The 15,201-nt window shown below is 29.7% G+C and overlaps 1 protein-coding gene and 2 long non-coding RNA genes across 4 annotated transcripts in view; 1 reads left to right on the forward strand and 2 right to left on the reverse strand.

Annotated features, from left to right (window-relative positions):
• Positions 1-15,201, forward strand: part of LOC121126839 (uncharacterized) — a 91,623-nt gene that overhangs the window by 14,515 nt on the left and 61,907 nt on the right. The window lies entirely within an intron of this gene.
• Positions 2,087-4,513, reverse strand: LOC139906771 (uncharacterized). The gene is made up of 4 exons (XR_011782679.1): positions 3,179-4,513; positions 2,986-3,126; positions 2,591-2,935; positions 2,087-2,536 (listed from the first exon to the last, which is right to left on the reverse strand). It is a non-coding gene; the product is annotated as an uncharacterized lncRNA (long non-coding RNA).
• Positions 5,109-7,709, reverse strand: LOC139906772 (uncharacterized). Its single transcript, XR_011782680.1, has 3 exons — positions 7,502-7,709; positions 6,058-6,975; positions 5,109-5,999 (listed from the first exon to the last, which is right to left on the reverse strand). It is a non-coding gene; the product is annotated as an uncharacterized lncRNA (long non-coding RNA).

Consider the following 15,201-nt stretch of genomic DNA (forward strand, 5'->3'; position numbering starts at 1 on the left):
TAGTATCCTTTTTTAGATCACCTAACATCCTTCGTCTGGATACTTTCCTCCCCACAGTTTTCCCATTCATTTACAAGTTACATTTTTCATCATTTCAATTCGTGTTTTAAAGAAGCATTGCTTTTTGGTGAAAAAAAAATAGTGTTGAAGTCCAGGCTTGGCTTAATAAACAATATTCACACTCTACATCAGCGAAATTAACCGTTAAACATTTTTTGCTAAAGTTAGAGGAGGCAAAATAAGGGTTAAAGCCGATGCACGCAGTGAACTTCTGAAAGAGGCATTTACTAACAAAAGTGTAAAAAAGGTACACAAAATCACTTTGAACTATCGTGAAGTGAAGTGGATTAACATAGATAAAACTCTACAAATAAGAAAAGAACTTTTTTGAAATTTAATGCATGATTATTTGGAAATTTGAAAGCGGTGTACAAATTGGGAGAAAACTTTAGAAAATTTGACCAAAATAGTACGTTTTTTTAGGATATGGGATGAACGTGGCTTCATAATTTCACTCCATAGTCCAGTGGACTGCACCCAATGAACCGAATTCAAAGTGTGGAAAGACGCAACAGTTGGCTGGTATAGTTTTGGCATAAGTATTCATGGTTATGCATGGTATATTATTAATTGATTACTTCAAAAAGGTCCACACCATTAACAACGACTATTACATAGTATTGTTGCAGCGTATAAGGTATGAAATCACAGAAATTAAAAAAATGGCCAAATTTAAAGAAAAAAAAAAGTTATGCTTCATCAATCCAATGTAACGCTCACAAATCACTTAAAATAGTAACAAAAATGCATGGATTAGGCTACAAATCGCCTCCTCATCAAATGTATTCTCCAAATATGGCCCCATTGTTTTAATATATTAATCTACAAACTTTATAGCTGACTTGTAATACAATATACTTACATTGAATTGAAGTCCTTAATTTGTATAAGCTTATATATGAATCCTTTTTAATATTCTGCTGAGTACATACTACGTATAAGGCAACTCCATTTTGGAATTAGATCATTGGACAGGCCTACATATGTGGATTTCTAAGTCCTACAAATAGCAATTTACTTTTTCCATTTCTTTATGTACTCACTATTTGAGGATAATGAAAATATTACCACGGGAGTAATCATCAATCTTTCGAATAACTTAAGCTTTTGTAACTGAAAAAAACTAAATGATGAAACCTCCATTTTTCAATTTTTTCTATTTAGTAAAAGAATATTAGTTTCTACACATCAGTTTAAAAACTCACTAAAGAGAAGACGTAAATCCCCAAATTCGGTCATTCTTAGTTGGTTCCTTTACTTACAAAGAAGTAAGGAAACTTCACTGAATGTCCATTCTGCTAATGAGGATGTTGGAAAAACAATAAAATATATCTTCATTATGTTCCATCATACTAGAAAAAGCTCAGAAATGTATTCAACCCAAAAATCTTGTTAAATCTTGAACTTTGTACTTCGCTCAATGTCGTATTTGATTGAGATTAATTATTAATCTACCTCTCTTGTATCCTGAACTCTGACTTCTAAGTAGGGCCAGCCTGTGCGTATAGGCAATATAGACCAATGCTAAGGTGGCATGATTCCTATGGGTGCATAAATTGGGGAGAAAAGAAAATCCCTTATTCTTTGAAGTGGTTGGTTTTATCAAGCTAGAAGAATATTTTCCCCTTCAACTATTTTAGTCACACGGTTAGCTTGTTTTTTACTTCCTTTTATATTTACGCATTGTTGATAATGTTGTAGAAAAAAACGCGAGCGAGGAGAAGGGGGGAGAGAAAGACATATAGACATATGGTATCATTGTTTGAAATACCAATGTGATTCTTAGTGATAATCACATCAGTATTTATCGGTTGCCTCCTTTATTATGATGTTTGAGGGTATAACGAAAGTATTTATTAGCAAAATGTTTAATAAAGATATATTACGTATAATTGACTTAGACGGTTTTTATCCGTTATAGTAGATTTGAAAACGTCACACTCCATGAAATTGTAATTCATTATGAACCATATTCTCAGAATAATCACTAACAAAACGACAAAGTAAGAGTATTTTGACTCTACGGTTAAGGTAAGGATTAAATTAAATATAATCTACATACTAAAAAGTAAACCATCATACATTTAAGTTAAATAGACAAAATTAAACAATTAGAATCATATAACTAATAATAACAATAAATTATAAATACAGAATATTGAAATAATAGATTGATCCAAATAATATTTTCTTGTTCTAACATCGGAATTCAGTTCAATATGTCATAACTTTAGGTTGCAAAAGACAAGCCAGACGTGGAATTTAATCAAAAAGATCATCAGCCTTTTTCATCATGTGCAAGTTACATATACAATTGTGCACAGGATAGATATATCTCTACCGATGAGATCTTAATAATTATTAATAATGAAGTAAATGTCAAAATTATAAAATAATGTTAGATTTATACCATATCTTCTTTCAATCTTAGTACGAACAGCTTTTAGAATCCCACTTTAATTTATTTCATGTTTATCTAAAAAAAAGAAAAGTAAATCCATGCAGTCAATTTTAAACCTTAATTACTTACCTTAGATATAAAAATAAGACTCATTTATAACTGATAAGACAATTCAGGCAACTATTCTTCACTTAATGTAGTTTTCTAACATGACATCGTAAAGATTTAGAGCAAAAGCTAATTATGTAGTAATGTCCGGTGATATTACTCCTTATTAAGAGCATCAAAAAAAGATTTTCTCCCGGTTATTTATGCTTCTATAACAACATACTATTATCATGAAGGATACACACAATTGCTAATTATAATGCTACACCCAATGCAACTATCCCTGTTGTTGTGGCCATTTAAGTCGTTGTTTTTGCCTTTTTATGAGTTTTCTAAACACCATTTCTCGGAGCTTATGAACTATAGCTAATCTTTAAGTTACAAAAAAGTAATATTTATTAACCTAATGATCATACCCAAGCCTTTAAGTGAAGAAAACTAGTGTCAGACAAACTAGTTGCGAACCATCCAAAACTACTACCTCCGTTGTTGTGAGCATTTAATGAGTTGTTTTTGCCATTTAATGAGTTGTGTATCCTAATTGTTGATATGTTTAGCTAAAATAGAATCATATTTTATGGTTAGATTTAAAAAAAAATGTATACTTACTGTTAGATAGTACAAAAGTAAAAGTTCCACTTAGAAATAAGTAAATATTTTATACTTTTTACTCATAACTTGATCGTAATTTTGTGTAGATGACTTAAGACATGCTGAAAATTATCTCAACTTCACAATTTACAATGGCGGTATTTCTATAAATGACATGATTACCAACATCCTCCATTAATTTAATGATTGTTTATGATATATAATACCTTGCTTTGTAGAAATTAAAATAGTTTATTTATATAACTATTAGTTATCGTTAATGGATCTCTTCATTGTTTCTATCCTGTTATCTAAATCCTAATGACGGAGTCCACTGTACTCCCTGATAAGGTCTGTTAGTTTTCCTCGGATGAATTTTCCTTCCATCGTCCCTCATGGAATTTGGAATCCGAATTCGAACATCTCTTGTGATGGATGATCTATTTAGAAGTACCTTCTTTAAATGTCCTTTATTTTTCTGTGTTTCTAGCACTTGGAGAACATTCTTCCAGTCTTAATGATTGAAGAATGATCCTAGACCGTAGCAACTGTCAAATTAAAAACACATTTAAATATCAAATTTTTCCGTCATACAATGATTCGAGTGTTTAAATGTGTTTTTTTAAAATATATTTTAGTTATATAGTAATGACTTCAAATTGTTGCACTTATTTGTAATTAACATATATTATTTTATATTTCATATTCAAAACCTTATATCTGATTATTATAGTGAATGGATCCAGTTATAGTTTCTAACCAGAATATATTTATTGTTATTTATAGATGGATATATTCCTCCCCAAGGAAGAAATCAACTCTGCTCTCCTTTGAAGCTTAGCTTGGTTTGGTTCTCTTATTACAATAAATTTTCATCCAATTATCATATCCGTATAAATTAGAGATCGAGTATATCTTGTTGTTCCATCTTTGATGAATGAGCAAATGAAAAGGATGATTAAATTTAAAATTATTCTCTTTATTCACTCAAATGTCTTAGTCTGTTATTTTTAATATATTTAAAATTTATGACAATAGCTCCTGTATAATGTTCATATTCCCATAATACTTCCTATTTTACATTATTATATTTTCTTCTGTCACATCCAGTCTCTTATTTTACTCAATTATAATAGTAGTGTCTCAAAAAAAGAGGTATAACTTGACATCGACCAAATCAACAAGTTTTTTTGATTTATTGGTTGATAGATATAATATTTAAGGTTTTGTAAATCCTCTTTTGTAACAATATTTTGAGTTAATAGGTAAAAAAGATATATCCTATAAAGACAAGTATATCTGAAATAAACTAATAGCAACACAAAATATAGTTTTAAAAAGAGTACAAATATTTTAATTTATACATATTATCTATATATTTTTATCATACAATATACATCTTTCAAAGTTTGAATCGTTTCTATTTTCAACATCTTCTTTATTTTATAAAGAAGGTTCATATGTTGTAACCGGAATTTCATCGAAATAAGGGATAGTTCTTGTTGATGAACCCCATTTGGATACACAATATAATATATTTTTAATTATAAACTAACATACTTTTACTCCTCTGAAATGACAATCAGATGAATTATCCTTGACTATCACTATACCATAGGTACACCAAACATTATCACATTCCGTTTTACTAACCAAAAATAATTGTACACTTTTTGATGTACCCACAATTTATCTTGATTGCCTCATGGTATTTTAAAATTGAAAAAGTAAGCTTGCTTAGTTACTAAATTTATATCGCTCCTTTGACGTGAAAATGTGTAACAACCGCATTTATAGCAAAATAAGTTTGTATTATTTTAGTAGATACAAAACGAAGTATTTTTGGAAGATATTTTTATAAAATAAAATGAAACTATTCGGATCTTATGAAGAAAAAAAAATTAAACAGAACATCTAGATTTTTTTTTATTTTATTAAAATTCAGATCTTAAAATAATAATACATAGCATAACATATACATATAAATATAGGTACAAATTATATATTTAAAAGATTTTGAGGCAGCGTTGATTTTTTTAAATTGTGCCACCATATTAAAATTAATATTTTATTTATTTATTTTATGTCGTGACTATTATTCAATAAAATAAAATAAACCTTTAATAACATTAAACATTATATTTTCCCTGACCCCTTATTGTCAAATCTCCTCAAAAAAGTAATCAGTTTACGATTTGGTATTCCTTTTAATATATCTAAGTTCTCCTTATCAGCATTTAATTGATCCATTCTACCGAATAGTGGAAAAAATTAATTCCAGGATTTATATAAAATATGGAATACAGTATAAGGTTGAACCATATTAAGACAGATTTTTCAAAAAATAGTTATAAAATAGATATGTTGATAAGGTCAATGTCAAGTCATACCCCATCTTCCAGAATCTATTCAAAATCGAATAAAATCAAAGACTAGGTGTAGCATAATTAAATGTAATAGTGTAAAAAATTAAGTACTATCAAAAGAAGAATATTATATATTAGCTAAATAAAATAAAAATTTAATACATTAAAAAAAACTCACCTTACATTTAAGTAATTTGAGAGACAAATTTTAAATTTAGTGATGCTTAGATCGATCTTCATTCGTTAAAAATTCGATGTTCTATAAGCATTAAGACAAAAGAAGAGATCTTACATATTTTATCCTCAGGAGGAAATACTAGATGTATACAGGAGGATGATGGGATGGAAATTTATTGTAATAAGATAACCACACCAAGCTAAGCTTCATACGAGAGTAGGCGTAGGAATCAATACATAAGAATGAATATATGTAAAGTTTGAAACTATGTCAATTAACTTTCGGATTTAAGGCTCTGGTTGTGAAAAATTAAATAAAATATGTTAATTACAAATAAGTACTACAACACTTACGATCAAAATAAATTTTAAAACAACAATGCATTAAAGCATTGTATCATTTTAAGAGAGACAAATTGAATATTTAGATGTGCTTTTAATTTGACAGTTGCTACGGCATTTAATCAATTTTCAATCATTAAGACCGGAAGAAGTGGACTTGTATGTTTTCCAAAGAACCAAAGAAAAATAGAGTGAATAGAAGAAAAATAATTCTAAATAGATCATCCATCTCAAGAGATGTTCGAATTTATATTCCAAATTCCACAAGGGACTACGGAATGAAACTTTATCCGAGGATAACTAACTTTCCACATCAGGGAGTAAAGTGTATTCCTTCCTTAGAATTGAGATAACATGATTAAAATAATGAAGTGATACATTAACGATAATTAATAATTGTTTAATAAATTATTTGAATTTTTATAAAGCACGGTATTTTATGACACATTATTATATACTACGGGGAATGCCGTCATGAGATTGACATTAAAATTGTAAATAATATTATGATAATGTTACATATTTGCTTGAACACTTTTATAAAAAATGGGATTACATAAAAAATACCAAATCGCACACAAATTCTTGGAAATACATATTTTTGAGATGTTTTTTTAAATTATTATTATTCAACATTGAATATTTTACTATAATATAAACTATGATATTCCTTATGACAATGAAAGAGAAATAAGTTTTTTTCATCATGTTCACCATAAAAGAGGAAATATATCATGTTCAGAACAAAATGCAGAATCAATAAAAACACTTTTATAATCCATAAGTTTCAATAATCGTATTTTTAATTTGGTAATTGTCTTAAGGATAAAGAAATAGTTCTGAACGATAAAGTCCCGAATTCTTATAATTCCAAATTTTTCAGATTTCAGACCACTGAGAAAAAAGCTGAGATCAGTTTTGGATTCTGAGCTAAAAGATACATTCGATTATGTTTCTTTAATTCATTTGTATAAAATTTGCTTGATCGGAAATTCAATTTCTTTTTTTAGAGTGCCTTAAATATGCTATTATATCCCAAGTTTAATAGAAATACAAGGTTAGACCATCATGGAATCGGGGTTGCTAGAATTTTCAATTTGGTGTATTTTACCGACTGTTGGGCAAGATAGGCAGATTTTGACAAAACACAGAACCACTCATAATCTACGATGTCACTATTGCTAGAATTTTCAATTTAATTTATTATACCGACTGCTAGGCAGGAATAACAGATTTTGACAGAACACACAACCACTCATCTACTATGACTTCAATATTAAAAGCGTGGTTCAAGTCAAACATCAGTCGTACTTTTTTTATGGTATAACATTGTATTTCTATTAACCTTGTTTTATCCTAAAATTAGGGCTAAAATTAAATACCAAATTAACACCCCTCTTAAATTTCTTTCATAACGCTCTTAAAGAATAATTATTTCCTTATTCACTTTATATACCTAAAAAAAGTATTTAGATGCAAATTGGTCTCTTCTAATGCTTGCAATACATAAATTTTTGTCGTCGAAGTCTCATAGATATTCAAAAATAACCCCTTTTTCTGACTCCAGGTCCCCATGCCTCTGAGTTCTCATGTTTCAAGTCCGAGATGCGTCCAAGTCATGATGCATAATGATATATTATTCAAAACAAATGTGACGTCATACCCCTTTTGTCAGCCGGAGTAAATTACTCAATCTTAGGCACACTTTGCCGCCTCTACGTATTTATTTCACAATGTATGTAAGCAAGATAGAATAAGAAAGAACACAAAACCTATTAATATCAAACAACATCATAGAGTGGAGAAGATAGTAATAAAACTATTAATCATTTTTTGGTAGTTTGTGTTATAAACTTCGTTAGAATAGTGATATACATCCCAAATCAATGATTTCTACGACTATACGAATAATTTGTACAGCTCTTTCTCGCAAAGCACCCGGATATATGGATTTGTGTAAACTCATAGTTCTATTGAATTAATATCTGTGTATTACATTAGTATATTGTTCATGTTCAGGGATCTCATTTCTTTAGAAGATGTTATCGTGCCTACCTCAATGGATCTAATCTATTCTAATGGAAGTGTCATTCAGTGTGCAGATGTCCTTTAACATCCAAGTATGTTACATAATGTTGCATCTATTTCATATTCTAAGAATTATATCTCCTTTATTTGAGTCCTTTCGTGTTATTAATGTACATAACAAACAAAAAATTCCTACTTATGTGACACAATCAATTTTTAGGCTGAATTTTTGCTCGGTTTCAATTCCCTCGTTACACGCGAGTCTCTTCTGTTATTAAAAAAAAATAAGGAGATTATTCTATACTATGAAAGATAATGTGGTCCTCTATTCTAGATATCTTTATTAGGAAAGCCACACTGGATATGTAATTCTGGTATTATATATGTAAATTATTAGTCATAAAATAAACTAACACAGTTAATAACGTCTTGTCGATAATATATTTCACACACTTTTCTTAAACGAAAATGGAAAAGAATAGTCAGAAATAATATAAATACAATTAATACTAATTAATTAATGCGCCGGGTTGATTTGTATTCGCTACAGTATTCCCCCAAGTGTGCACAATTAATTTTTTAGTATAAACGGGAATTTGACTCGACGACTAGATGACATTGTTCTTCTGGGGTCATTGAATTCATCTTTGGCGTAAGTTCTGATGGTATGAATGATGGTTTAACACGACTGATGCTGATAGTTTCGTGCTTCCTATCTTCGTCGATCTGAAGAGTTTTATTGCCACGTTCAATAACCCTGATGAAGTAGTGGTTTGTTAGTTCAAAAAACCGTCTAAAAAAAAATCCTATTTGAAGGCCGCCATGGCCTTGAAAGCAAAAAATAAAAAATGTTACCAGAACCATGTCTTAAGTTTCAAGAAAATGTATGAAAAAAATCGTACAGTTGTTTGCCGTGATTCTCGGACAACCCCCCCACACACATAACAGACATTTGCATAATGTATATATAGATGAATATTATATTCCCCCTGTATATTAAAAATAAAATAAAAAAACCGAAAATTAATGCTGTAACCCTGAAAATTTGAAGAATGTTTCAGTGTAGAGCAGCTTAATTGTCGAGACATTTTATTACATTAGCTGTGAGTAACCCTGAGAGAGTTGGAATACAAGTAAATACAAATTTTGCTCTGTATACAGGAAGAACATAAGCAAGAATTACTCTGATGTATATCCTTAATTCAAATATGAGTCTAACAGGGAATAAAAAGTTTGAAGTTACACATCTAACTCCTCAAAAAATTATCTTTGTTACTTTGATTTTTTCATAAGCACAAGTATATTGTCAATGGAATGGTTTAACTAAAAATATTAATTATTCACCCATTATGATGCTTTTTAATTATCAAAGATGAAAAGTTTGTCAAATGTTCAAATAGGATGAAACGACAAAGCGTGGATCATTGGTATTTTGTCCTCTAAAGGTAGTGCTCTGAGCAAAGACATGGATAGAGTTGATTCTATGGATCAATAAACTGTTGTTTATCTATAGATCCTAAGTCATCAACACGTTTTTATTAAATAATTTTCGTTGATATCATTTATAACACCATGGAACAGCATTTTGGCCTGCAGGCTAAAACCTATATTTGTTATTGTTATTTAAGCCATAGAACACGAATATGACCATTAAAACTTTCAATATGAAGGTTTACCCTTTAAAGCCTTTTTTTTAAAACAAGTTTTTAGTGTATAACTAAAATTCAGTGTCATATTTCGACATTAAAAAACGATATATATGAAAATTAAAGTAAATTATAAATTGAATAAAACATTTCAGCATATAAAAAAATGAATTATTTATTACGTTATATTGATTATATTTAATAAAAATTTACCAAATCGAGTAAATGAAGGGCCTTACTTAGATACTAATATCTTGTTAATTTTTACTTCAAATGCTTTATATTATAGCTGAACTTATAGAATAGACCTTATATATCAATTTAAAAAAAATCTTTAAAAAAAAGGTCGATTTTGATTTACTTTTGGTCAATTCTGTTTATAATATTTATTCAGAAATTAAAATTTAATAAGCTGTTTAGATTGCTTGAATATATATTACAAAAATATTCAGAAAAAAAAATTAATTACTTTCTACATAATTACATCATTTATATGTAAGGGCATTAAAACAAATTATTAGATACTTCATATTCAAATTAATCGATTAGTATCTATCAACACAAAATAACTATATATTAGTGAAGCATAGCATCTAAAATTCTCAAATAATTTAACTAATAAAAAGTTGCATTTAATATTATTTGCTACTGTAGCATGCCGTAGATAATTTGTAAGAAAAATTGTATTTTCCATAGTGGACTACAGCGAGGAAGGAAGAAGATTGTCGGATTTCACAAAAATGCATCAGGAAAATTAAATTGAAGGCATATTATTCATTACTTATTTGTTATTCTCTGTTATTCTTGTCATTATCAATTCTATCATTCATTCCAAGAACAATATATTTAATCCATATATATTGCAATTACTTATAAGTTATTGGTATTTACTCTCATTTGTAAGGATGGCTATAAATTATCATAAGCATTCTTAATCAAATAGAAGGTGCTAGATGAACTCCGTTGGGAATTTGTATAGTTCAATCAAAAAAAGATCGTGACACTTTGTCACTCCTGGAATTAAAGAATAGGTAATTGTGATAGAGTGCAACATAATTCAATGTACTAGGGATCATGAATTTAAAAATAAATCATAATGTGCATTGTTATGTAGTTATTTAATTAAAATGGAGTATCTTAAAACAAATACTTTATTGAAATAGAACTGATTAATCCGCAGTCAAACAGTTCCCATATTGACTCTTTGTGGATTTGACACAAGAAGAAAACTTTTCTCCCAACTGCATTATGCTGTGTTTGAAAAAAATGTTGCCCATCCAATTTCCGAAGAATTGCTTGACAAGGTTTTTGGACTTAGCTAGAACACAGGCACTCACATTTAGAAGGTTTATTGTTGAAAATTGAATAATGACCTACAAAAATTTTTATATAATTTCTGTCTCAATTTTCTAACTAATGAAATGAGCAGTTTTTCGCACCTTACTTGCTATATTTCTTTTTATGCTACTTTTGTTTACAGTATTAATGTACTGTAGTCTAATGAATGTACGAGTGCGAATAAATTTTTCAATATTCTTCTTTAGGATACTTTTCGACAATTATGCAGATGGGGAGATCCATGACATATGTTTCGGTACCAAAAAAAATCTATGAAACTTAATGAAATGCTTCTCTATTTTATGCGAAATTCCAGAAATATTTTGATGGTGGAAGCAGTCCCCCCTCTTGAAATTTTTTTAAGCCATGGACTTGGAGGAACTTGGATGCTGTAAGTATTACACACCAGAGTGGGACATTTTTCATATAACGATTTGGCCACATATCCAGCAACATAAATAAATCCTTCATCTTCACAGATTTTAGGAAGATGTAAATCATTAGATGGTTGTTCTATTGTATTTTCATCATTATTTATATCTTCTTCAATCTTACCTTTAATGATTTGAGGATAAATTATATCATCAAAGTCTTGATAAAATTTTATGTTACCTTTTGAATCTGCTTCGATCAAAATAGGACCTAATAGGAGGTGCAGGATTAGAATATTTACGTTAGTGCATTAGTGATACTACAACCTTAATTTGTTGAAACATAGAAACAAAACATTGGTCTTCTTCAGATCTGACAGGAGCATTCTCAACAGCCATTTTTTCTGAGACACTTATTATGAGTATCCAAAATCGATCCATGGCTCTTCCATATTAGTATGAGAGTGGGTTCGTCCAAAATGTCTTATTTTTGGAAAAAAGTTTTTAAGACAATCTTATTTTAAATGAGATGTTAATATATATGGAAGGTCAATTTTGTTATTTATGTATTGATACAATGACATCAAAGATTTTGAATAAATACTTATGCCCCTTTGGCAGGGCATCCAAGCAGATGACTTTGGCAACACCACTTCAACATTTTTATTTATCTTAATTTGCTTCATAATTACAATCACATATATCATGCTTTGGTGAATATCCTTTTCAATATCGAAATTTACTCCATAGGTACATCTAAAGTCCTTTTTTGATAATAGTCGGAGCTCCATTTGGAGTTTTGTTGGATTTGATATGTTGAGCAATATTTTTAATAATATTTGATTGTACTCCAGGAGCTGTTTTAAAATTTCGGAATTACCGTTTGGGGTTTGTTACGCTAGGAACCGGAAGTAGACCATTGGATTGAATGTAACGGTAGGCTTTGAGAAAAGAGACTTCAGTATCAGTCCTTTAACAATATCATCCTCAATTCCATTTTCCAAACCTCTTCCCACTGATAGTGAGTTTACATTGAGATTTCGTAAATTTCTTTTCCAGTTCTCCTTTCAACGCTTCCTTAAAATTAGATTTGGATTTTAATAATCTATTTTCCACTTGAAGGATTGCCACTTTTTCGTGTAAATCTATATTATATTTCCTTAGTGACTCGAGTTCTAGAATGAGTGGATCTTTTCTGGTATTAGAAGCCCTACTAATTTGCATAATCCGGATACACATACTTGATTAGATGTCTTAACCTTTTCTAACACAAGCGTTTGAGTTGATTTTACGTTGGTTTGGGATGATTTGTCTATGTCTCCAAATATCTTTCATTAGAATCTTCTTCAAAATGGTCCACTATCTCAATACATTTCGTTTTCCTTGGAGGTTGCTCAATCCTTTTCCAGGCATGAGACCTGTCGAAGGGATAGCATCTTCTCTCAATTTTCTTTTTAAAAGTAGTCCCAGCAGTTCACCTTCAAATCCCTTTAATAAACATATTCCTCAAAATGATTTTTACAAATTTTAGGGTGTTTTCCTAAGGGGTCCTTTCCATGAAAAGCAGTTTCGCATTTTTTTGTCCTTGAGTGATCCTTTGGAAAATGATGATAAATGATGTTGTTAGGAGAATCGCAAATGGCAACTGCACGTTTCATTGTGCGAATACATTATACTTTTGCGGAATGGGTATTCGGTATGTCAATAACATTCATCGGGTTATCACTCCTTTTCCAATTGATGTACCGTACCAATCGCTAGTCCACCTAATAGAAGGATTGTTATTGCGACGTTAGAGTCGATATTAATATATTGTTTAGTCATCATTTAAAAGTAATTAGTAATAAATTACTATTAAAAATTATATCGATACTGTTTCTATAAAATATTGTATTTTCGCCAATGAATGATTTACTCTTATTTTATGTCTCGAGTGTAGGTTATATTCATCCAAGGATTGATAATTCCTTGGAAGCAAACAATTTTCTTCGACTATGATTGTCCGGTAACAAAGGAGCTACTTTTCAATGTTATTTTAGAGTTAGAAAATAATGGAATTTATATAATTGGAATTGTTTCTCATATGGGACCCAAAAATATCCGAATTTGGATATAATTATGGTTATGTACAGAAAAAGTATATTTTTCTCATCCATCCAACAAGGATAAACGTATATATGCGTTTGCAGATGTCCCTCGCCTAATGAAGTTACTAATTCATTTAATTGATCAGGCCTTTAAATTAGAGGATAAAGCTCTCATTTTAATCGCGACAATTAGAAAACTATTAGATAAGGATAATGAGGAGCTTCGAATATGCTATAAATTGAGCTCTGATAATTGAAATGTAGTAGGACGGGAACAACGGGTTCGGCCAGCCACTGAATTATTTAGTCATACAACAGCTAGTGGCATTCGACTTTTAAATGAAGAGGATAAATTTAAACAGAAATTTGTTGATTTTATCGAACTTGAAGATAAATGGTTTCATGTCATGAAATGTTCGCAATAAAACTTTTGGATGTAGTTATGGGCTTAATTTGGTGGAGCAAAGGGGAGTTCTTCTTTCAATGACAAATGTGATAGCAAAAATGAAATAAATTAAAAGGAATGACAACGAAACTAGCCTATCCAAATCATACCAAAAAGGCATAATATTTCACAAAGTCGATGATGGCGTTGTATATAGATTTAAAAAATGAAATTCAACTTCCCTATGTATTGACATCTCACCTTAATCAAGATTGCCTTGAAAACTTTTTTTTCAGAATTATATATAATGGTCAAACTTACTCTCATACTAAAGTTGTAGAATCAATAGATCGATTTCGTATTATTGTAATCAGTAGCTCTGAAAAGTTTATTGTTGAAAATGCTGCATTTAATTTTCAAAATGACGATCACTCTCATTCCACGATTCAACAAGTCACAGATAGTATAATGGATCAAAAAGATTTAAGAGAAAATCATGAATCTATAACAAAGGAAACGTTTGAAGACAGAAGATTTTGATTTTTACAATTATTATTTTTTTTTTTTTTTTGAAGAACAAGAAAAACACAAGAACCCAGAATCTGAAAGTGAAGATGAAAATATAAACTACAATGTAGGAGATTTAGCAAGTATTCCCAACAAAATCAACTGTCAGGAGGAGGGATTAATATACGTTGTGGGGTATGTGGCCAAAAATCCCCCCCCCCCAAAAAAAATCCCAACATTAGGAATCCATGCATCATGTCTTAATGTTCTGGCAGTCATGGGTATAAAACTTTATCAAGAGTGAGATTAATTCAACCATCTAAAGAATTGCTATAAATTTCAAAGAAAATGGAAAACAATTTTGTCAATTCCACAGCATCTATGTCTATCCATTTGTTATGGATAGACTGATAAAAATTATTCAAATAAATACCCTAATGAACCTCCTGAAGTTATAAAAAATTTATACGTATTCGAACATTATATCTTAATTATTATTTGATAATTATGTGTGAATTCAATCAATAAATTTAATAGCATATCGACTAATACGTCACACTCCATCGACAAAGGAAAACGCGTGGTGGAAGACACTCACAGTCCAAATATGCGTAATTGACATACTTTGTATTTCTAGTTACCTTGCATACATCTATATCAACACTCCTAATGTACACATGAAATAGGTTGGGCAAAATTGAATTAACATTATATTCCGATAATATAACTATAATACATATAAATTCACTACACCCTTGAACCTTTCAAAATTGAATGTCAAGAGGTGATAGAGA

Source organism: Lepeophtheirus salmonis, chromosome 12 (assembly GCF_016086655.4).
Source record: "Lepeophtheirus salmonis chromosome 12, UVic_Lsal_1.4, whole genome shotgun sequence".
NCBI classification, from domain to species: Eukaryota; Metazoa; Arthropoda; class Copepoda; order Siphonostomatoida; family Caligidae; genus Lepeophtheirus; species Lepeophtheirus salmonis.